Consider the following 26,204-nt stretch of genomic DNA (forward strand, 5'->3'; position numbering starts at 1 on the left):
TGAGACAAAGAGGAACACAGATACAAAGGGGGAATGTGGCAATGAATAAGTACCTATTAACGTTAAATGTAAATGGATTAAACACTCCAATCCAAAGACATAAGGTAGCTAAATGGATAAGGAAACATGACTCATATATGCTGCCTACAAGAGACCCACCTCAGAACAAAAGACCTACACAGACTGAAAGCAAGGGGTTGGAAGAAAGTATTCCCATCAAATGGACAGTAAACAAAAGCTGGTATAGCAATACTTATATCAGAGAAAATAGACTTCAAAACAAAGGCCACAAAAAGAGACCCAGAAGGACACTTCACAATACTTAAAGGAAGAATTCATCAAGAAGACATAAGCATTATAAATATATATGTACCCAACATAGGAGCACCCAAATATATAAGGAAAATTTTGGAGGACTCTGAGAAAGAGATAGACAACAGCACACTTATACAAGGGGCTTTTAACATCCCACTGTCAACAATGGATAGATCTTACAAACCAAATATCAATAAGGATATTGTGGCATGATGCACTAGATCAAATGGACTAAACTGATATGCATATATACAGCCTTTCATCCCAAAGAAGCAAAATAAACATTCTTTTCAAATGCACATGGAATATTTTCAAAGACACACCACATCATAGGACACAAAACAAGCCTGAAAAAATTCAAAAATTGAAACCACATCCAGCATTTTCTCAGATTACCATGGTTTGAAAGTATAAACCAACCTCAAGGAAAATTTAAAATCACTCAAATTCATGGAGACTGAATACTATGCTATTAAACAATGAATGGGATAATAATGAGGTCAAGAATCAAAAAATCAAAAAGTTTCTGGAAAGAAATGAAAATAAACACACAACAGGCCAAAACCTATGGGACACAGGGAAGGCAGTCCTGAGAAGGAAGTTCAAAGTGATACAGGCCTACCTAAAACTGATAGAAACATTTCAAATAAACAATCTAACCCTACATCTACAAGAACTAGAGGAACAACAACAAAGCCCAGAGGAAGAAGAAGGAAGGAAATAACCAAGATCAGAGCAGAATTAAATGACATAGAGACTAAAAGCACAATCAAAGGATAAGTAAATCCAGGAGCTGGTTCTTTGAAAAGATAAACAATGTCAACAAGCCTTTAACCAGGCTCATCAAGAAAAAAGGAGGACTCAAATAAGTAAAATCAAAAATGAAAGAGAAATTACAACTGATACCATAGAAATACAAAAGAATGTAAGAAATTACTATGAACAAGTGTATGCCAAGAAATTTGAAAACTTTGCTTAAATTTACACATTTCTAGAAACATATACCATATTTTTTCAGACTGTAAGACGCACTGGACCATAAGATGCACCTAGGTTTTAGAGGAGGAAAATAGGAAAAAAAACCCACCCACTCCACTACCGCTCTCCCCCCATCAGTGAGCCAGGTAAGCTATATCCAGACTATAAGACGCACCCCCATTTTCCTCCCAAATCTGGGGATGGGGTGCGTCTTATAATCCGAAAAATACAGTAAATGACATTCTGGAGAAGGCAAAACTATGGCGGTAGTAGAAAGATCAGCAGTATGTGGGGTTGTGGAGTAGGAGGTTAATGAGCACAAGGGATGTTTAGGGTAGTGTTCTGTATGATACTACAATGATGGATATGTAACATTATGCAACTTGTCCAAGCCCATAAAATGTACATCAAGAGTGAACCTTAAGGTAAACCGTAAACCTTGGGTGATCATGATGTATCAACATAGGTTCATCAATTGTAACGACAGTATCGTTCTGGTGAAGAATGTTGAAAATGGGGGAGGCTGTATCAGTATGGAGAGAGGCAGGGAGTATATAAGAAACCTCTGTACCTTTCTCTCAAATTTGCTATGAAACTACAACTACCCTAAAAAATAGTCTTACCAAAAAAGGAAGACATCTCACAGAATGGAAGAAAATATTTGCAAACCATATACCTGATAATGGTCTACTATCTAGAATATATAAAGAGAGCTCTTACAATTCAACAACAAAATGACAAATAATCCAATTAAAAATAGACAAATGACTTGAACAGACATTTTCCAAAGCAGTTATACAAATGACCAATAAGCACATGAAAAGATGTTCGACAGCATTATTAGAGAAATGTAAAATAAAACCACAAGGAGATAGCACTTTATACCCACTATGCTGGCCATAATCAATACCATATGATCTCACCTTTAACTGGAACATAATCAACAAAAGAAAAAAGCAAACAAAATATAACCAGAGATATTGAAGTTAAGAACAATCTAACAATAGCCAGGGGGGAGTGGGGAGGGGACAGTAGGGAGAGGAGATTACAGGAACTACTATAAAGGACACATGGACAAAATCAAGGGGGAGGGTGGAGGCAGGGGAGGAAGGTGGGTTTGGCTGGGGTGGGGTGGAGGGATGGGGAGAAAACGCAGACAACTTTAATTGAATAACAATAAAAATTTTTTTTAAAAAAGGAAAAGAAAACAGAAACTAACAAGTGTTGGTAAAGATGTGGAGAAATTGGAACCTTTGTGCATTGATGGTAGGACTATAAAATGGTGCAGCTACTATGTAAAGTTTGGCACATTATCAAAAAGTTAAACACAGAATTACTGTATGACCCAGCAATTCTAGTCCTAGGTATAGGCCCAAAAGAACTGAAAACAGGTGTTCTAAAATGACTGATAATTGCATGCCTCTGTGATTATACTAAATATTATTGTAAATAAATAACACTGTATTTAGTATTTAGTATTCTGGTGTTATTATTGTATATTATTGTAATAAATATTATATTCTTTATACTAAATACAATAATATTTAGAATTTTACTTTGTGTTTAGAATTGTTCATTTTAAATGTGTGTATTGTACTGTGTATGAGTAATATCTAAATATAGGTGCTATACACACATACATAAGAGGTGTGTCTAGAAGGTATCTAGGCATGTAATATGAAAAGAAGATACAAGAAACATTGTACATAGGAAAATGACATCTCAGTCCCCTTCAAAGTAGGTACCTTGGGACCTGACACAGTGATGCCAATTACCTTCAGCTGAGTCATCTGGGTGATTAGATGTTTCACAAAAAATCTCTCCATGAGACATGATGCATGAGTGGGCACGTTGTCATGATGAAGCTGCCAATCACCAGTTGTCCATAGCTGTGGCCTTCTGAATCATCTTAATAGTTTACATGGAGTAAACTATTCCTTGAACATGGAATGTTCAAGGTTAACACACAATTTGAGGCAGATTCATTGCTCTACTCGCTCAGTCATTTTGAATGTGACAGCCACACAGTACACATGCTCACTCAATGGCATCTACCACCCCCACTGACTAGTACAGTGAAGTCATCATTGTTCACGCATGTGCCTTCTAGTCCACTCTGCTTGGCTGCCAGGTTACCTCGATGTCACACAAACCATTGTCATATTAACAATGGCTGGACTTTTTCCGGACAGACCTCATATATGGAATGAAATACTATGAAGTACTAATATGCTACAACATAAATGAACCCTGAAAACCATGCTAAGTAAAAACAGCCAGTCACAAAAGACCCCATATTTACAAGGTCTGGCAACCTGGTAGGATAATAATATGGGTGTAATAATTTATAGTTTTATTTGAACATTTCACATATGGTGTGCTTGAGTGTGATATTGTTATGTTATAGAATTGCATGCTTATGATTTTGTAATAAAATATTTTGTAATAAAAAAGGGACATTATTTGTGTTGGACCCTGTATTATGATTCCATTTGTAATATATGAAGTGTCCAGAATAGGCAAATATATAAGGGACAAGATATACCTTAGTGGTTGCCCAGTGCTTAAGGGAATGGAAGATTAGGGTGGTTGTAGCTAAATGTTATAGTGTTTCTATTTGAGATAAAGAAACTATTCTAAAAGGGACTTGGTGAATGTTCCACAATTCTCTGTGTATACAAAAAAACATTTTGTATATGGTTTTAAGTGTGAATTGACTCATAATAATGTGGTTTTCTCAAAAAACAATTAAAACTGTTCACTGTGAGGCAAGGGCAATAACTATAGAAGCTCACTCACACATGGAACCCATGTGGGCCAGCATTCACCTGCTCTATTCAACTAGAAGACAGGGCTTCAGATCCAGAACTATGTGATCCACATGGAAAGCTCAGGAACTTACTGACTGCATATACATGATCTGTGTACTCCAGGGTTTTCCATGCACTAGCTGATGAAGAAGGGCAATGCATGTTTTTACAGACTGAGCCCACCTTTTTACTACTCTGACTTTCCCTCTAAGAAACCCTAGTAGCTTTCTATTTTCAGTGGTCACTGATAATTTCCTGAGGATAATGACAACTGCTCCTTCTTCTCTATTTTCCTGCTTCTAAGACGCTGAAGATTCTTCCTCAGGAAAGATTCTAGTGTCCCTGATGTAACATTTGACAGGAAATGAATCAGACCTCTTCAGAGTGAAGGGCCAGCCCTAGAATTACACAGTCACAGATGTGCAACAGTTTCAGCTATAAGTGTAAAGACGTAGAAAGGATGCAAGATGGTGGAGGAGTGAATTGAAGTCACACAAACCTCCTTCCAGGAGCAATCTGGAATTACAACTAAATTGTGGAGAAATCACCTGGAACAAACAACTGAACAATAGCAAGAGAGAAGCCTTAAAACCTCGCACACACAGAAGAATCAGCTTCAGCACAACCTGTCTGCTAAGGAGTTTGGTGGAGACTCGAGAGAGCTGGCTGGGTGCCCACAGGTGTCAGCGTGGGAGGGATAATTAAGCAGGTGGTTGGATTCCCCTGAGAAGAGTGGGGTCTAAACCCTAAGCTAGGATTCCCAGCCTAGAGCACCAGAGCCCAAAGAGTACACAGATAACAACCAGCAGCACAAGTGGCAGGGTTGCACTCTGCCAGAGATGGACGGCTAGAGACACAAAGAGCCATTTAAAGGGCCAATGTGCAAATTTTCATGTGCAGCCACTTACCCTGGGCTCCAGCAAAAGCGGGCGCAGAGTGGGCTGGAGACGCCTGAGGAGAGACTGGCGATGGAAGCTTTAGGAAGAGAACTAAGAGAGTAGGCTCTGGGATTCTGGTGCTGAGTCATACCCCACACAGCAGCAGCCATGCTGCTCAGGCAGACCATGCTCCCCCAAGTGGCAGCAGCCAGAGGGGAAACAACAGCCCCAACCCAGGAGGGACTCTGCCCTGGCTCTGTGGTACTTAAGCCTGACTGCTGAGTGCAGAGTGACTAGATTAACAACCAAAGGACACAGCCATAGACAATAGATCCCTGGCAGTCTCAGAGAAGGCTGCCTAAGGTCAGAAGGGATCAAAATCTGACATCACCAGAGGCAGATCCAGAAAGAAAAAATAGTGGTAAATACTAGAGGCTGCCAAGATAAAATCTACTACGGTCTTCTCCATGATTTGCAGTATTTTCTTTCCTACATAGCTATTTAACATTCATTTCTTGTCCAGCAAGTTTGTGCATATTAAGTCACTAGGTTTTATACTACAGTTTACTTCACTTCACATATTTTGCCCCTCCCTTCTCTTACCCCATTTTACCTACTTCTTTCCTCTCATTATTTTCATTTTAAATTGTTTTCTCACTTGCTGCAACTTGTTACCATTCCACACTCTTACTGTTTCTCCGCCCATCCAGCCTTACAAAACCAATTTTCTTGTCAATGGTAATCTCACATTCTTTTTCCCTGCTCTCAAAATACCCGCATTCTCTCTCCACCTTTATCAATATTTCCTAGTTGGTTGAGGGTAGGCTACTTATTGTTCCATTTTTTCAACTTTATCTCTACTAGATCTTCACTAATTTTCTATTTCAAATCTCAAAATTTACCCATCTCCTCTCCTACTTTTTTTCACCTCAAATTTTGAATTCTGCCGTCTCAGCCTATTTCTTCTTTCTTCTTTCATCCTGCCCTTTTATTTTTCCTTATTCTCCTTTTTCTCTTTTTCTTTTCATCTAAAATTTTAACTTTTAACTGTCTTAGCCTGCTTCTTGTTCCTCACTCTTAGTACCCACACTCCCTCTATCATATCAAAATCACTTCCCATTCCTTTAGACATCAATTAAGCTTTTCTTTCTTTCATTTTCCCCTTATTCCCACCCCACCTATATTAATTTTAGCTCAATTGTTGTTGATAGTACTGTGGTGGATTGTTCTCTCCAAATTGGCTCCTCTATTTTTATTATTTATTTGCTTTTTTCCTTCATTTTTCTTTCTATCTCACTTTATCTTCTGTTTAAAACTAATACCATATGCTTCCCTTCTCGTACTTCATTCTACCTTCTTCATTCTCTTTTTTATTCATGATGTGAATTTTACTTTCTCTCTTCACATTGCTCCAACTCCTAATTCTTATTAGTGCTCCTGCCCCTACCCTCTCAAAATCCTTTTTCTTTCAGTAGGTCATTTCATATTTGCCTTCTTTCTTATAATACTCTTAATCTCTTTACATACTTACTAATACTAGTTCACTTGCTGTTGATAGTGGGATTGTGGGGGGGAGTTATTTTTCCAGGTATGGGTTTATTTCCTGGGCTTTGTGGTTTTGTTCAGGCAGCACCTGCACAACAGCACACAAGATGTCGTGGGCGGAGTGACCCACAGTCAACCAGCTGGAGGGAAGTCCTGACCAAAGAATGACCCAACAGCAATCAAAACTCAATTACATCGAGAGAGCCAACATAAATGGCAGAAAGGGCATCCCAAAAGAAACAAGTTCAGGAGATTAAGGAGACTGCACTACTGAATATCACAGATCTCCTACCATAGAGGTTCACAAAACAAACTCAGGGAATCAAAACAGATCAATTCAGCCCTGGCTGGTATGGCTCAGTGGATTGAGAACCCGCCTGTGGACTGGGTGGTCGTGAGATCAATTCCCGGACAGGGCACATGTTTGGGTTGCAGGCCAGATCTCCACTGAGGGGTGCATGGGAGGCACCCACACATTGGTGTTTCTCTCCCTCTTTTTCTCCTTCCCTTCTCCTCCCTCTAAAAATAAACAAATGAATAAAATATTTTTTTTAAAAAAAACAGAACATTTTTTTTCCTTATTGTCCTCTCGTGCCTTTAAGAGCCAGCCCTATACTCAAGATGGCCCTCCTAAACTGATAGGGAGATTGCTGTGTGTCCTGCCAGACTCCCCTGTTACAACTGAGAACAAGGGAGCAGAGAAAGCATAGGCCAGGACAAGAAAAACAGAACAATCTAAGTTGAAGAAGCAGACAAGAAGAGACTCACAAACACCTGGAACACAAAGACACAACCCGCAATCTCAAGAAAAGAACCCTCAGAAAGAGTGCTAAATGACATAGAGCAGGGGTGTGAAACTCATTTTTACCGGGAGCCACATCAGCCTCACAGTTGCCTTCAAAGGGCCGAATGTAATTTCAACTCCTTAACAGTTAAGGAGTAGTTACATTTATACAGTCCTAAAGTTATTTTGGCCCTTTGAAGGCAACTTTGACGCTGATGTGCCCCTGGTGAAAATGGGTTTGACACCCCTGGCATAGAGGCAAGTAAACTATCAGATATTGAGATCAAAACATTGGTTATAAGGAAGCTTAATGAGCTCAGTTACCAAAGAGAATTACCACTACAGGGAAGCTACAAGGAATTTACAGCAAACTATATCAGCGTGAAAAAGGACATAGAAACATTCAAGAAGAACCAAGAGGAAATGAAAAATACAACTTATGAACTGAACAACACAGTAGAAAGAATCAAAAGCAGATTAGATGAAGCAGAGCATCAAATCATCGGGCTGGGGGAAAAGGTAGAAAAAACTCAAGAAAAGGAAAAGAGACTCAAAAAGAACAAAGAGGGGTTAGGGGAACTGCAGGACAACATGAAAATGAAAAATACCTGTGTAACAGGGATACCAGAAGGAGAAGAGGAGGAGTAAGGGGCAGAAAAACTTTGAAAAAGTAATGACTGAAAACATTCCTAATTTGAAGAGAGAAAAAGTCACACAAGTTCAGGAAGTTCAGTGGGTGCCAATCAAGCGGAACCCAAAGAGGCCCACTCCAAAAGACTTCATAATTAACATGGCAAAACCCAAAGACAAAGACAGAATCTTAAAGGCAGCAAGGGAGAAACAGGAAGTAACATACAACAGAGCTCAGATAAGGCCAGCAGCTGACTTCTAAAGGGAAACACTATAAGCCAGGAGGGATTAGGAGAAAATATTCCAAGTAATAAAAAGCAAAGTCCTGCAAGCAAGACTACTCTACCCAGCAAGGCTGTCACTTAAAATGGAAGGTGAAATGAGTTTTCCAGACAAAGGAAGGCCAGAAGAATATACCTCCACCAAACCAGCCTTGCAAGATATGCTGAAGGGACTGATTTAAGAAGATGAAAAATGAGAGACAAAGAGGAACACAGATATAAAGGGGGAAAATGGCAATGAATAAGTACCTATCAATAATAATGTTAAATGTAAATGCATTAAATGCTCCAATCAAAAGACATAGAATAGCTGAATGGATAAGAAAATATGACCCGAGAAAGAAGGAGCTTATACCCTTTGCAACAGCATGGATGAAACTGGAGAGCATTATGCTAAGTGAAATAAGCCAGGAAGTGAGGGACAAATACCATATGATCTCACCTTTAACTGGAACATAAGCAATAGAAGAAAAAAGCAAACAAAATATAACCAGAGACATTGAAGTTAAGAACAATCTAACAATAGCCAGGGGGTGGGGGCGGGGACAGTGGGTAGAGGGGATTACAGGAACTACTATAAAGGACACATGGACAAAACCAAGGGGGAGGGTGGAGAGGGGGGAGGGAGGTGGGTTCACCTGGGGTGGGGTGGAGGGATGGGGAGAAAAGGCATACAACTGTAATTGAATAACAATAAAAAAAAAATATGACCCACACATATGCTACCTATAAAGGACCAACCTCAAAACAAAAAATCTACACAGACTTAAAGTGAAGGGTTGGAAAAACACATTCCAAGCAAACAAGACAGAAAAAACAGCCAGGGTAACCATACCTATATCAGAGAAAAGAGACTTCAAAATAAAGGCCATAAAAAGAGACACAAAAGGCCACTTCAAATTACTCAAGGGAAGAGTCCTTCAAGAAGACATGAATATTGTAAACATATATGCACCCAGAATAGGAGCACCCAAATATATAAGGTAAATCTTGGAGGACTTCATGAACAATATAGACAGCAACACACTTACAGTAGGATTTTAAAACCCCACTGTCAACAATGGATAGGACTTCCAAAGAAAATATCAACAAAAGTATTGTGGAAAAGAAAGACATATAAGACAAAATGGACTTAACTGATATATGTATAGAACCATTCATCCAAAAGAAGCAAAATATACATTCTTTTCAAATGCACATGAAATATTTTCAAAGGTAGACCACACGACAGGACACTAAACAAACCTCAACAATTTCAAGAAAACTGAAATCTTATGAAGCATTTTCTCAGACCACAAGAGTCTGAAACTAGAAACCAACCTCTAGGAAAAAACTAAAAATCAGTCAAACTCATGCAGATTGAATAGCATGCTATTAAACAATGAATGGGTTTATAGTGATTTCAAGGAAGAAATCAGAAAGTTTCTGGAAACAACTGAAAAAGAACTCACAATGATCCAAAACGTGTGGGACACAGTGAAGGCAGTCCTGAGAGGGAAGTTCATAGTGATACATGCCTCCACAAAAAGGGTAGAAACATTTCAAATGAACAACCTAAAACTAAATCTACATAACTGGAGGAACAACAACAAACAAAGCCCAGGGCAAGGAGAAAGAAGGAAATAAACAAGATCAGAACAGAATTAAATGGCACAAAGACTAAAAGAAAAATTCTAAGGATCAATAAATCCAGGAGCTGGTTCTTTGAAAAGATAAATAAAATCGACAAGCCTTTAACCAGAATCATCAAGAAGAGAGAGGATCCAAATAAACACAATTAGAAATGAAAGAGGAGAGATTACAATTGATACCACAGAAATACAAAGGATTGTAAAAAATTACTGTGAAGAACTATATGTCAAGAATTTTCAAAACCTTCCAAAACTGAATGAAGAAGAAGTAGAATGCCTGAACAAACCAATAACAGCTGATGAAATCGAGACAGTAATGAAAAAATTCCCAGCATACAAAGCCCTGGACTAGACGGTTTCACAGGAGAATTTTACAAAGTATTTAAGGAAGAGCTAACCTCTATCCTTCACAGACTATTCCAAAAAATCCGAAATGACCAACACCAGACAAAGACACAAGAAAGAAAGAAAACTATAGGCCAATTTCACTGATGAACATAGATGCTAAAATCCTCAAAAAAAAAAAAAAATGACAGCAAACTGAATCCAGCAATACATCGAAAAGATCATACACCATGATCAAGTGGGATTCATGAGAGGGATATAAGGATGGTGCAATATTCGCAAATCAATAAACGTAATATTTCACATAAAAAAGGAAAGAAAAAGACACATAATCACTACATGAGGAAAAAGCATTTGATAAGGTACAGCACCCATTTATGATTAAAACACTCAGCAAAGTGGGAGTAGAGGGAGGATACCTCAACATAATAATGGCCATAAATGAAAAACCTACGCCAACATCATACTCAGTGGACAAAAACTAAAAGCTTTCCTACTCTGATCAGGAACAAAACAAGGATGTCCGCTTTCATCACTTCTATTCAACATAGTATTGGAAGTCCTAGCCACAGCAATCAGACAAGAAGAAGAAATAAAAGGCATGCAAATTGGAAACGAGGAACCAAAACTGTCATTGTTTACAGATGACATCTGGTGTACATAGAAAACCCTAGACTCCATCAAAAATCGACTCGACCTAAATAAACAAATTTGGCAAAACAGAGGGATACAAAGTCAATATTCAGAAATCAAAGGCATTTTTGTATACCAACAATGAAACTGCAGAAACAGAAATCAGGAAAGAAATCCCATTTGATATAGCAACAAGAAAAATAAAGTACCTAGGAATATACCTAACCAAGGAGGTAAAAGACCTGTACTCAGAAAACTACACAACACTGAAGACAGAAATTAAGGAAGACACAAACAAATGGAAGCATGTACCATGCTCATGGATTGGAAGAATTAACACCATCAAAATGTCCATACTACCCAAAGCAATTTTCAGATTCAGTGCAATCCCTATTAAAATACTACTGACATATTTTACAGATGTAGAACAAGCATTTCAAAAACTTATATGGAACCATAAACAACCCTGAATAGCCTCAGCAATTTTGAGAAAAAAGAACAAAGTAGGAGGGATCATCATACCTGACATCAAAGTATCATACAAGGTCACGGTAATCAAAACACTCTGGTACTGGCATAAGAATGGACACATAGACCAATGGAACAGAATGGAGAGCCAGAAAACAAACCCCAGTCTTTATGGTCAATTAATGTTCAACAAATGGAGCAGAAGCATAAGATGGACTAAAAATAGCCTCTTCAACAAATGTTGTTGGGACATTTGGACACCTACATGCAACAAAATTAAACTCAACCATCAACTTCCACCACACAAAAATAAACTGAAGATGAGTAAATGACTTAAACATAAGTTATTATACCACAAAAGTCCTACAGGAGAACATAGCAAGGAAATTTTCAGACATTCCATGCAGCAATGTTTTCACTGGTCTGTACCCTAGAGCAAGAGATATAAAGGAAAAAAATAAATAAATGGCATTTCATCAAAATAAAAAGCTTCTGCATGGCTAATGAAAACATTAGCAAAATGAAAAGGGAAGCAACTGTATGGGAAAATATATTCGCCAATGATATCTTGGACATGGGTTTGATCTTTAAAATATATAAAGAACTCTCACAACTCAGCACCAGGAAGAGAAACAATCCAATTAAAAAATTGGCAAAGGGCCTGAACAGACACTTCTCCAAGGAGGACATACAGAGGGCCCAGAGACATACAAAAGGATGCTCAGCATCACTAGCCATCAGAGAGATGCAAATTAAAACCACAATGAAATAGCCCTTCACACCAGTCAGAATGGCCATCATAAACAAATCAACAAACAATAAGTGCTGGTGAGATTGTGGACAAAAGGGAATACTTTTGCACTATTGGTGGGAATGCAGACTGGTGCAGGCACTGTGGAAAACAGTATGAACTGTCCTCAAAAAACTAAAAATGGAACTGCATTTTGACCCAGCAATTCCACTGCTGGGAATATACCCTAAGAACTCTGAAACACCAATCAAAAGGAACTATGCACCTCAATGTTCATAGCAGCACAATTTACAATAGCCAAGTGCTGGAAGCACCTAGGTGCCCATCAGTAAATGAGTGGATCAAAACACTGTGGTATATTTACCCAGTGGAATATTATGCAGCAGAAAGAAAGAAGGAGCTCCTACCCTTTGCAACAGCATGTATGGAAATGGACAGCATTATGTTAAGTGAAATAAGCCAGGTACTGAAGACAAATACAACATCATCCTACCTATAAGTGGAAACTAATTAACAAGACAAATAAGTAAGCAAAATACAACCAGAGACATTGAAATTAAGAACAAACAGCACAGTATAGAGGGAAGGGAAATAATGGGGGAAAGAAGGAAAAGGGTCATCAAAGAACATGTATAAAGGACGCATGGGCAAAGCCAAAGGGGGTTAGGATTGAGGGTGGGAGGTGGGGGTATGTGGGGCAGGGGCAAGTGGTAGTGATAAAATGGATATAAGTATATTTGAACATTAATGAAAAAAATGATATGAAAATGATTTTTAAAAAGTGAGATTCATCCCAGGGATGCAATGATTGCATAATATTCACAAATCAATAAATATAATATATCACAGAAACAAAAGGAAAGACAAAGATCACATAATCTTATCAAGAGGTACAGTAAAAGCATTTGATAAGGTAGAGCACCCATTTATGATAAAAATACTCAGCTAAGTAAGAATAGAGGGAGCATACCTCAACATACTAAAGGCTATATACGAGAAACCTAGAGCCAACATCATATTCAATGGGTAAAAACTAAAAGCTTTCCCACTAAGATCAGGAACAAATCAAGGGTGTCCGCTTTCACCACTTCTATTCAACATAGCATTGGAAGTCGTAGCCACTGCGATCAGACAAGAAAAAGAAATAAAAAGCATCCAAATTGGAAAGGAAGAAGTAAAACTGTCATTGTTTGCAGATGACATGATACTGTACATAGAAAACCCCACAGACTCCACCAAAAAACTACTTGACCTAATAAGTGAATTCAGCAATGCAGTGGGATACAAAGTCAATATTCTAAAATTAAGGGCATTTTTGTATACTAGGAAAGAAATATCAGAAACAGAAATCAGAAAAAAAATCCCATTTGCTATAGCTAGAAGAAAAATAAAGTACCTAGGAATAAACCTAACCAAGGAGGTAGAAGACGTGTACTCAGAAAACTACAGAACACTGAAGAAAGACATTAAGGAAGACATAAGTAAGTGGAAGCATATACCATGTTCATGGACTGCAAGAATTAACATCATCCAAATTTCCATACTACACAAAGCATTTTATAGATTTGACACAATCCCTGTTAAAATACCAATGATGGCCCTCACTGGTGTGGTTCAGAGGGCTGAGTGCTGGACTGCAAACCAAAAGGTTGCTGGTTCGATTCCCATTCTGGATACATACCTCCGTTGTGGGCCACACCCCCAGTTGGAGGCTTTGAAGAGGCAACCATCCTCTTGCACATCAATGTTTCTCTCCTCTCTTTGTCCCTACCTCCTTCTCTCTCTAAAATTAAGTGGAATCTTTAAAAAAAATTATTTAAAAAAATTTCAATGGCATATTTCACAGATATAGAAGAAAAATTTGAAAAATTTATATGGAATCATAAAAGATCCTGAATAGCCTCAGCAATTTTGAGAAAGAAGAACAAAGTAGGAGGGATCACAATACCTGATATCAAACTATATTACAAGCCCACTGCAATCAAAATGGTCTGGTACTGGCATAAGAATAGATACCTCAATGAAACAGAATAGAGAGCCCAGAAATAAACCGAAGTCTCCATGGTCCATTAATTTTCAACCAAGGGCGCAGAAGCATAAAACAGAGTAAAAACAGCCCCTTCAACAAATGCTGTTGGGATATCTGGACAGCTACATGCTACAAAATGAAACTTGACCACCAACTTCCACCACACACAAAAGTAAACTCAAGGGGATTACAGGAAAAAATAAATAAAAGAAAAATAATAAACAAATAAATAGAAGAAAAAAGGAAACAAAATATAACCAGAGACATTGAAGTTAAGAACAATCTAACAATAGCCAGGGGGGAGTGGGGTGGGGACAGTGGGAAGAGGGGATTACAGGAACTACTATAAAGGACACATGGACAAAAATCAAGGGGGAGGGTGGAGGTGGGGGAGGGAGGGGGGTTCAACTGGGGTGGTGTGGAGGGATGGGGAGAAAAGGCACACAACTGTAATTGAATAACAATAAAAAATTAAAATTAGTTTTAAAAAAGATGGATAAAAGACTTTAATATAAGTCATTAAACCATAAAAATCCTACAGGAGAACATAGGCAGGAAAATTTCAGATATCGCACAAAGCTATATTTTCACCAATATGTCCCATAGAGCAAGGGACATAAAAGAAAGAATAAACAAATGGGACCACATCAAATAAAATGCTTCTGCATGGCTAAGGAAAACATCAGTAAATAAAAAGGGAACCAACTGTACGGGAAAACATATTTGCCAATGATACCTCGTACAAGGGTTTGATCTCCAAAATACATAAAATACTCACATGACTCCATACCAGGAAGACAAACAATCCAATTAATAAATGGGACCTGGCTGGTGTGGCTCAGTGGATTGAGCACCGGCCTGTGAACCAAAGGGTCGCTGGTTTGTTCCTAGCCAGGGCACATGCCTGGGTTGCGAGCTAGGTTCCCTGGTGTGGGGCACTGGGGCACAGAAGAGACAACCACACATTGATGTTTCTTTCCCTCTCTTTTTCCCTCCCTTCCCTCTCTCTAAAAATAAATAAATAAAATCTTTTTAAAAAATTGGCAAAGGGCCGTAGCTGATGTGGCTCAGTGGATTGAGTGCTGACCTATGAATCAAAGGGTTACTGGTTCGATTGCCGGTCTCAGGCACATGCCTGGGTTGCAGGCCAGTTCCTCAGTAGGGGGTGTACAAGGGGCAACCACACATTGATGTTTCTCTCCCTCTCTTTCTCCCTCCCTTCCCCTCTGTCTAAATAAATAAAAATCTTTAAAAAAATTGGGCAAAGGACCTGAACATACACTTCTCCAAAGAGGATATACAGAGGGCCCAGAAACATATGAAAGAATGCTCAGTATCTCTAGCCATCAGAAAGATGCAAAATAAAAACACAATGAGTTACCACTTCATACTGGTCAGAATGGGCATCATAAACAAATCAACAAACAACAAGTGCTGACCAGGTTGTGGAGCAAAGGGAACCCTAGTGCACTGTTGGTGGGAATGCAGACTGGTGCAGCCACTGTGGAAAACAGTGTGGAATTTCCTCAAAAAACTAGAAATGGAATTCCTTCTTGACCCAGCAATTCCACTGCTGGAATTATACCATAAGAATCCTGAAACACCAATTCAAAAGAACCTATGCAGCCCAGTGTTCATAGCAGCACATTTACAATAGCCAAGTTTTACAAGAAACCTAAGTGCCCACCAGTAAATGATTGAATTAAAAATGTAATGGTACATTGACACAGTGGAATACTACACAACATAAAGAAAGATGGAACTCCTACCTTTCATGACAGCATGGATAGAACTGGAGAGCATTATGCTAAGTTAAGTAATCCAGGAGGTGAAAGAAAAATAGCATATGATCTCAGCTATACATGGAACCTAATCAACAAAACAAACAAGTGAGCAACACAGATCCAGAGACGTGGAAATAATGAACAGAGTGTGAGCAGAGTGTCCCAGACGACAGGGATAATATGGGAAAGAAGGAGAAGGGTGAAGTCAAGGAACATGTATAAAGGACCACTGTACAAAGACAAGGGGGTGGGGAGGATTGAATGTGGGAGGTGGGCATGGGTAGGGCAAAGGAGAGTAAGGGGGGATGGAAATGGGAACAAGTGTAATTGAACAACAAAAACAGTGTGAAGAAAATGAAATGAGGAACCATAGTATCAAATGGGACACAGCCATAGCACAGCAGGAGGGTAAATTATTATGCAAATTTCCCAATTCTCTTTTCCCATTGTGTATTTTGAAAAGAAGAAACAAATTCTTCCCCACTTTGTCCTGTAGGAAATGAGAATGATTCATCTTTCATCAGTTTTTACTCCAACTTAACATTTCTCACATTATTTTTTCTTTAATTTTTGTTAGAGCAGACAATCAACATCTTTAAACTGCATTAAAATTCTAAAGTCCCACAGTTTTATTTTAGACAGTTTATTATCTTTCTGTAGTGGTTCCAGACCTTGGCTGATTACCTAGTCCCTTCTCCAACCCAACGCAATTAACTTTGTACATTGTATCATGCGAATTCTGAATAAAATCATTCAATGTGAGAGTAGTACTTTGTATACTGAGGTGTTGAAGGCCAGCAATACCGTTGGCCATGTTTTGTTCTTGGAAAAACAGATATTTTATGAAAGTCACTGCAGGGTAGTATGTGTGGAACGTCAGTCTGAATTGTCAAAAGTCATATTTCCCCTGCACTCACCTTCCTGTTACCCTCAAAGTATATTTGGCACTCATCTGCTACTCCTTTTACATCTCAATTTTCGTCTCAGAGCAGCTACAGCATGCGGATTGCAGTCACAGGTCTGGGTGAAGACTGCACCTGCAGAACCAGAAACGGCAGTGTTAAACAGGCAGCCCCACAGGAACACTAGTCACTGCTTGAGATAATGGGCCCCACGTGGCCAACCATAAATAAAGGTTCCAAGCTCTGAGACTCAGAAATAGCAATCTCTTTGAGAGACATGTAGCTTTCAACGATTTAGGAGTTAATTCTTACCATCATAGACAATGGATTAAGGCACGTACAGGGAAAATGATCACCTCAGACGTAAGAAGTCCCCTTATTCATACCAGTCGAGGGAATACCCCTATTTTGGTTTTGCATGAGGAACCTTAGAGTAGCTAATTGAGGATCTCTAGTTTAATAAAAATCATGAAGAGAGGTTTATGAAGACTTCTTATAAGGTTTGGTTTTTTTAATACTTTATTTAATTATTTTTAGAGAGGGGAAGGGAGGGAGAAAGAGAGGGAGAGAAGCATCAATGTGTGGTTGCCTCTAGCATGCCCCCTACTGGGGACCTGTCCCATAACCCAGGCACGTGCCCTGACTGAGAATTGAACTGGCAACCTTTTGGTTTGCAGGCCCACACTCAATCCACTGAGCTACACCAGCCAGGGCTTCTTACAAGTTTTAACAGGGATGTTAGCAGTTTATTTTGGTTACAGTTTCCAATTTTTAAAAATGTTTAGGTAATCGTCTCCACCTTCCCCAAATCCTAATTCTTGTAGATACATTAGCATTGAACCAATTTTTTCTCATGTTTCAATTTTTGTACATGCATTGTTTTCAGATGTATTAAACAAACAAAAGAAACCTCTTTATTAAAATTTGTAGATTGCTACACTCTAGAGAGTGCTATTAGAGAGTCTTTATCCTCCTCCTCATTGTCAATGAGCAGATACTTAGTACTGTTTTGACTGGGGTACTTACATACATGTATTCTTTAGGGAGAATACAATATGAATACAAATATTTAGAAGATACATAACCAAATGCTGAATACTTTGAATATTTACACCATACACATGTCAAGGGCCAGTCTGTTCTAGGGGATAATTGAATGACCATGTTCAAGAGACGGCAGACAGGGAGGTGTTAGCACTCCTGAAGTTACTCCAAGTGGAGTTTCAAAAGTTATTTAAATGATAGGCTAGGGAAGGAAATTATACGGAAAAAATATGTCAGGCATGGGTGTCATGGGAGAAGCTTCACAGGTATAAAAATGTGGTAATCTAAAAGGGGGAGCTGACATGCAGGAGGGACATTTTGGACTTACTTCATCCACAGTGAAACGGGAGGGGTCTTTGGGAGGAGAATGACATGATCAAAAAGAAGACAATTTCTTCTCAAAGGAACCACTTTTAAGAACTCACCTCACAAGGGGCCACTAAATTTACTAGGAGGGCAACAAAGAATTTTTGTTCAATTAACAAACAAAAAGAGATTTGGTGTTCAGTGCACTTTAATATGACTATATAATATTCAAACAACACAATTTTCTCACCCTCCAGGAAGTGGTGCTTAATATTCCCTCCTTGATAAAGACACAAGAGTGGCCTGAACCTGTACAGGAGTCTGGGGAACAGGCAGCTACTTCAAGCCAATGGTCCCAAGAACTCTTACCTTAGAGCCCTCTAGTGTTTGTCCGGCACAGGGCAGTGACAGCGGTCGCTTCTTGCTGATGATCTCGCAGGCAAACATGCACTGGGTCAAATGAAAATTATTCTTTGGGAAAGAAATGAAACATGAGGGAAGGAACAATATAGGCATCAGACAAAAAAAGCAAGGGCTCACAGTTCATGACATTACAGTGCCTAGTTCAAACAAGCATATAACTGAAACTACTAATAGCTAACATATGACTGATTACTATGTGGCAAGTGCTGTGCAAAGGACGTGTTCTATATCATTTAATCACTGTTCCAACAACCTCATAAGGTTATTATGCCCATATTATAAATAAGAAATTTGAGGTTCACAGACACACAGCTAGAGAGTTACAGAGCTGGCATTGGAACCTAAGGTAACTGACTCTTAGTTTCAACTCTTAAATTGCCACCAAATGTGTAAGCTACCATTCAGGAGAGAATCAAATTATGATCTTTCCAGCTCTCTCTTTCTTTTCCCTGTCAACCACTTCCTACACACACATACCCCTCCAAATGGGTTTTCATTGGCTCTACTACATCTTTAGATGTAAATCTACTAAATCTTTCATACTCTGGAAGACATTTTGATTTACTAAAAGGAATCAGGGTTCCTTGGAGAAATGACTGATTCTGCAATGGATGTGGCAGGGAATATGCAAAATGAGCATCCAGTAGTACCAGAAAGTAAGAAAGTGCTCAAAAAACAAAACAATGGGGGCACGCCAACGGGCATAGGAACCAAAGTGAAATAGGTTCCAAAGAGTGAAGCTGAAACAATTTGAGAAACTAAATATTTCTTCCTTACAGAAGAATGCTAAATAATTTATGCACATTCTTACCCTCCAGAAAGTGGAGCTCTATCTTCGCAAACCCTTCTTGAGTATGAGCTGGACTTAGGGACTTCCTTCTAAAAAAATAAGATTGTAGATAGGAGAGAATGTGACTTTACAGAAGAGAAATCTGGCAAAACTGCCATGGCCACCAGATCAAGACCTTAAAATGATATGATGAGAATGACATTTTTGCTGTGTGGTCTTCTTCCCAAATACCCATAACCCCAGTGTAATCATGAGGAAAGCATAAGACAAACCCCGATCGAGGCACAGTCTACGAAATACATCAGTAGTTCTCTTTAATAGTGTCAAGGTCATCAAAACAAAGAAATTCTGAGAAACTGTCATGGTCAACTGGAACCTAAGGACACGTAGCAACAATGTGATGTGGATTCCTGGACTGGATCCTAGAACAGAAAAAGACACTAGACCAAAACTAGAGACATCTGAATAAAGTATGGACTTTAGTGAATAACAATATATCAGTATTGGTTCATTAATTGTGACAAAAGAATCATACTAATCTAACATGTTGATAAAAGGGTTCACTGTGGGCAAGGCAGGGTACGTAGATATGGGAACTCTCTGTACCATCTTTGGAACTTTTTAGTAAATCTAAAGTTATTCTATAATACAAAGTTTACTTTAAATAATCACAGAACTTGGAAAAAGAAAGAGAGTTAAATCCCAGCTTTGATTCTTATCAACTGTATAATCCTGTACAAGTCACTTTCTGAGCTTTGGTCTCCCTGTTTATAAAATAGAACACCACTTTTTTATGACATCTGCAACTTGGCAGACTGGGAAGCTCCAGGCCCTCCTTTCCCCACCCACATTAACATTTTAACAAGCAACTACAGACTGGCTAAGATAACTTTATAGGAGCTCTAGAAAACAGTCTACAGCAAGCAAGCAAATGCTTAATGAAGAAAAAGCCACATAAATAATATCAGGAAATAACACAGCATTTTGACCTACCCGTACTCCCCCCCCTCCTTCCCCCACAGTGCCCAAAGCACCATATAGGGGAAGCAATGGCCCAGCTGCCAATTCCATCCCTCTAACTGGGGAAAGGAAGGTGGACCTTTTTTGTAATGTTATCTTCCTAGGGGCTCCCTGAGGTAATGGCTTCTCATTCAACTTCAGACAGACAGAAGTGTCAGCATATCTTGGATCTCAGGCTAGGAAAAGCCACAGGAAATGGTGGACATTGCTCAAACAAGCTGTAGAAGTACACAGCCTCTTATCACCTGGGGCAAGAGAAGAGAGTTAGAAAACACAATAGCACATCAAAAGCCCCCAGAAAAAAGCAAAGATGAGACTTGTTTGGAAATTAAGACACTTAAAAAACAGATGTGTATTTAGGGGAGCTGAAAAAAAGCACACAACAGGCCCAGAGAAGGTGTATGCCTAGAAAAGATCCAAGAAAACTTTAAGCCTCCACGTGAGGCTTATCAGAAGGCACACAGCTCTCCTTGCTAATTAGCAAATGTAATGTCTTCCTAGGCACAGAGCCTATCTGCAAAACTGTTTTTTCAAATGCCCAGTTTTCTAAAAAAATCATAAAGCATACAAAGAAACAAGAAATATGCCACATTCAAAGGAAGAAAATAAAGTGGCACAAACTCTCTCTGAAGAAAACACAGGCATCAGAATTATGAAACAAAAATTAAACAACTGTCTTAAATATGCTCAGAGCCAAAGGGAAACACAAAGAACTAAAGGAATGAGGAAAATAATATATTTTTAAAATAACAATAACACCAAAGAGAAAAAAATTATAAAAAGGAACCAAACAGAAAATCTGGAGTTGAAAATATAATAACTGAATTGAAATATTCACTAGAGGGGTTCGACAGTAGACACAAACAGGAAGCAAGCATCAGTGAGGTTGAAGACAGACCATCTGAAGCAATGGAGTCTAAGAAGCAAGACACAAAACACAACAGAATGAAAAAAACAAGTGGACAAAGATTAAGAAAGTTGTGGGATATCATCAAGCAATATATGCACTATGAGAGTCCCAGAAGGTTAAGAGAGAAAGGAGAAAGGGGCAAAGCGATTATTTGAAGAAATAATCACTAAAAGCTTTCCAAATTTAAGGAAAACCATGAATTTACAACTCCAAGAATCACAATGAGCTCTAGGTAAGAAACCCAAAGAGGCCTACACCAAGATACATTAGCATCAGACTCTCAAAAACCAAAGTGAGAATCTTGAAAGAAGCAAGAACGAAGCAACTCTTCACATACAAGGGATGCTCAGTAAGATTATCAATGAATTTCTCAGTGGAAGCCTCGAAGACCAGAAGGGATGAGATAATATATTTAAAAGGCTGAAAGAAAAAAATGTAAACCATGAATTCTCTATCTGGCAAAACTGTCCTTCAAAAATGAAGGTGAAATAAAGACATTCTCAGATAAACAATATTTGACATCACAAAGGAGATTTTAGCCATTAGGTAAGAAAAGTAAATAAAAGGCATACAAATTAGAAAGGAAGAGTTAAAATTACCTCTGTATGCAGATGATATGATCTCATATTAGAATACCCTAATATTCCCTCCAAAACTCATTAGATAGAATAAATGAATTCAGCAAAATTACAGACTACAAAAATGGAACAAATCAGTTGCATTTCCGTGCACAATGGACAATCTCTTAAGAAAATTAAGAAAGCAATTCTACTTGTAATAGCATCTAAAAGGATAAGCAAAGGCAACAAAGCAAAAGTAAACGAGTAGGACTATATCAAACTAAAAAACTTCTGCACAGCAAAAGAAACAATTAAGAAAATGAAAAGGCAACCTACCAAATAGGAGAAACTATTTACAAATCACATATCTGATAAAGATTTAATGTCTAAAACATATAAAAAACTTATACAACTCAATAACAAAAAAAACAAACTATGATTAAAATATGAACAGAGGATCTGAATAGACATTTTTCCAAAGAAGACATACGGATGGCCAACAGACACATGAAAAGATGGTCCACATCACTAATCATCTGGGAAATGCAAATCAAAACCAGAATGAGATATCACCTCACAACTATTAAATGGCTCTCTTATCTATTATAAAAAGGACAAATAACAAGCACTGGGAATGATGAGGAGAAAAGGGAACGCGTCTTCACTGTTGTTGAGAATGTAAACTGGTGCACTCACTATGGAAAACAGTATGGAGATTTCTCAAAAAATTAAAAATAGAAACTACCACATGATCCAGCAATCCCACTTCTGGGTATTTATCCAAAGGAAACAAAAACATTGTCGTGAAAAGGTAGAGGCACCCCTATGTTCACCACAGCTTCGTTTACAATAGCCAAGATATGGAAACAACCTCAGTGCCCGTGAGTGAGTGAATGAATAAAATGTAGTATATCAATACAATGGAAAATTATTCAGCCATAAAAAAAATGAAATCTTGCCATTTATGACAACATGGATGGATCCTGAGGCATTATACTAAGTAAATTAAGTCAGACAAAGACAAATACCATATGATCTCACTTGTATGTGGAGTCTGAAAAAACTAAACAACAAATTCACAGATACACGGAACAAATTGGTGGTTGCCAGAGGCGGGGTTTGGGGAGTGAATAAAATGAGTGAGGGTGATCAAAGGTACAAACTTCCAGTTGTAAAATAAATAAGTCTTGGGAATCTAAAGCATAGCATGGTGACTATAGTTAATAATACTGTATAGTATATTTGAAAAAACTGCTAAGAGAGTTGATCTTAAAAGTTCTCATCACAAGAAAAAAGCTGTAATTATGTGTGGTGATGGATGTTAACTAGACTGATTGTGGTGCTCATTTGCAATATATACAAATACCGAATCATTACTTTGTATACCTGAAACCAATACGTTATATGTCAATTATCTATCTATCTATCTATCTGACAAAAAATAAAATACCCAGGAATAAACTTAACCAAGGAGGTGAAAGGTTTTACAATGAAAACTATAAGTTTGCTGAAAGAAACTAAAGAATACACAAATAAATGGAAGGATATCCTGTGTTCATGGGTTGGAAGATTCAATATTGTTATCAACACCGCCAAAAGTGATCTAGAAATTCAAAGCAATCCCTATTAAAATCCTAATGACGTTTTTGCAGAAGTATAACAGTCCATCCCAAAATTCATATGAAATATCAAGTGATTGTGAATACCTACACAATCTTGAAAAACAACAAAGCTGGTGATCTCACATTTCCTGATTTCAAACCTACTATGAAGTATGACAAACACAAACAGTGTGGTACCGACACGAAGAAAGACACACAGATCAGTGGAACAGAATAGAAAGCCCCGAAATAAACCCTCACACTTATGGTCAAATGATTTTTGACAAGCATGCCCAAACTACTCAGGGCTAGAAAGGACAGTCTTTTCACCAAATGGTGCTGGGAAAACTGGATATCCACATGCAAAAGGAAGAAGTTGGACTGTTTTCTTAAAGCATATACAAAAATGAGCTCATACGCGATCAAAGACCTACATGTAAGAGCTAAACCTCTAAAGCTCTTAGAAGAAAACATAGGAGAAAAGTTTCGTGCCACTGAATTTGGCTGGATATAACACCAGATGTACAAGCAACAAATAAAAAAATAAGTAAGTTGGACTCTAGCAAAATTAAAAACTTTTATGCATCAAAGAACACTATCAACAGAGTAAAAAGGCAAGTCTCAGGATATAAAACATATTTGCAATTCATTGATAAGGAACTGATATCCAGAATCTATTAAAAAAGAAAACCTCAACAACAAAAAACAAACAACCTGACTTAAACATGGGAAAACGACTTAAACAGACATTTCTCCAAAGAAGATATACAAATGGGCAGTAAGACATAAAAAGATGTTCAACCTCACTAATCATTAGGTGTGAGATAACAGAAATATGTACATTGGTCTCTGTCCCCAGTTCCTGGCACTAAGCTCTAAAACCCTTGTAATTTCCTTAGTGATAAGAACAGTAGGAACATCTCTTGTTCTAATATTTGGTCTTTGACTCCATCCCTGACACAGGGCTTCTAAAACTCTTGTAAGTTCTTAAGTGGTAAGAACATTAGGGGCATCTTTTTCTCCAATGAGGCAACTCAGGGTGGGCTTCTGGATGGGGGCTAATCTAGTCACTAGAATGATCAAGCCATGATTAGAAGCTTGGAATTTTCAGCCCAAATGCCCCAGTCCTCCAGAGAGCAGAGAGGAGAGAGGAGCTAGAAATGGAGTTAATAAGTAATTGAGCCTACATGATGACACCTCCATAAATGTCCCAAAAGTAGAGTTCAAAGAACCTTCAGGTGGGTGAACACATCTACCTATCAGGAGGATCCTCAACTCCACAGGGATAGAAGCGCCTGCCGGCAGGACCCTCCTAAACCTCACCCTACGTATCTCTGCATTTGGCTGTTCATCTGTATCCTTTACTATATATTGTACTTTAGTAATCTGGTAAATATAAGTAACTGTTTTCCTGGATTCTGTGAGCCACTCTAGCAAATTAATTGAACCCAAGGAGGGGGTCATTGGAACCTGATTCATAGCCAGTTGGTCAGAAGCGCAAGTAACGACCTAGATTTGAAATAGGCACCCAAAGAGGAATGGGGGCTGTCTTGTAGGACTGACCCCTTTACCTGTGGGATCTGACAGTATCAAAATTGAGTTAAGTTATAGGATACCCATTTGGTGTTGCAGAGAAATGCTTGTTGTGGTGAAAAACAACCCACATTTGGTCACCAGAATTATCAGACATGAAGTGTTCTGCATGAAAGTAAAGGAGACACACAGGAGAGGAAAATGTTAGGTTCTTTCGATATAGTAGGGGACTTCAAGTCAAATCCCAGTGAAATACCACTTCACACCCACTTAGGGTGGTTATTATTAAAAAAAAAAAAAAAAAAAAAACAAACAGAAAATAACAACTGTTGGTAAGGGTGAAATGAGAACCCTTGGCATCGCTGGTAGATGAAAAATGATGCTGTAGCTGTGGCAAATGGTATTGGTGGTTTCTCGAAAAAGTAAACATAGAATTACCATATGATCTAGCAATTCTACTTCTCAGTATTTACCCAAAGAACTGAAATCAGGGACTCAAACAGATATTCTTACAGCCTGGTTCATAGCAGCGTTATTCACAACAGCCAAAAGTTAGTAAAAACCCAAGTGTCCATCAATGGATGAATTAACAAAATGCGGTATTCGGCCTTAAAAAGGAAGGAAATTCTGACACACACCATAACATGGATGAACCTTGAAGACATTATGCTAAGTGAAATAAGCCAGTCACAAAAAGGAAAATAGCTAATGTCCTGTTCTACTGTCCTCTGCCGCCCAGCCCCATCACCACCGCCAAGCACATGGAGCCCAGGGGCTAGACAAGAGCAGACATTGGTCTGTTACCCCTTTACCTCCCCATCTTCTCAACTATGTGTTAACTCTCTGACACTGAGTGCCCCTCATACGCTCATTCTTCTAGGCTCCCGCGGCTCCGTTTCCCCATCTCCGTACATTCCCAGCTTGCACGAAATTATAATTTGCCCGCCGCTGGGGCGGGGCCAACCACTTCCCTCCCCTAACAGGGCGTAATTAAAATCAAAGTGCCACAGTTGTTAAAAAATGACTTCCCAGTTACCGTGGTAAAGCCACTGCTGCCATCTGTATTGTGGTCAAGGATTACTTACATTAGTCTAAGAAAAAAAAATGAATGATAAAAGATGATAAAATGAATCCGCTTCAAAAGAAAGTTATCGCCACGCAGCAGCCCGGCCTGGAAGGGTTACCGCTCTCGCAGACGCAAGGCGCACCTCCTGTGACGCAACGACGCCGGGGGAGGGGCCCAGCGTCCGCCC

At 38.6% G+C, this 26,204-nt stretch overlaps 1 long non-coding RNA gene and 1 other non-coding gene across 4 annotated transcripts in view; both read right to left on the bottom strand.

Moving 5' to 3' along the window:
* The window catches only part of LOC112321322 (uncharacterized), a 76,042-nt gene extending 49,885 nt beyond the window's left edge, over positions 1 to 26,157 (bottom strand). For 2 of the 3 annotated variants that reach the window (XR_002976527.3, XR_006653750.2), the window contains exons 1-4: positions 26,037 to 26,157; positions 19,349 to 19,416; positions 18,484 to 18,585; positions 16,780 to 16,899 (exon numbers count right to left, since the gene is read on the bottom strand). This is a non-coding gene — a long non-coding RNA (uncharacterized lncRNA). Of the gene's footprint in view, positions 1 to 16,779; positions 16,900 to 18,483; positions 18,586 to 19,348; positions 19,417 to 20,426; positions 20,593 to 26,036 lie in introns of all 3 variants that reach the window. The other variant, XR_006653751.2, reaches the window with a different exon arrangement.
* On the bottom strand, positions 7,107 to 7,246 carry LOC112321383 (small Cajal body-specific RNA 11). The gene has a single exon (XR_002976528.2). It is a non-coding gene; the product is annotated as a small Cajal body-specific RNA 11 (non-coding RNA).
* Positions 26,158 to 26,204: the final 47 nt, after the last annotated feature.

Source organism: Desmodus rotundus, chromosome X (assembly GCF_022682495.2).
Source record: "Desmodus rotundus isolate HL8 chromosome X, HLdesRot8A.1, whole genome shotgun sequence".
NCBI lineage: Eukaryota > Metazoa > Chordata > Mammalia > Chiroptera > Phyllostomidae > Desmodus > Desmodus rotundus.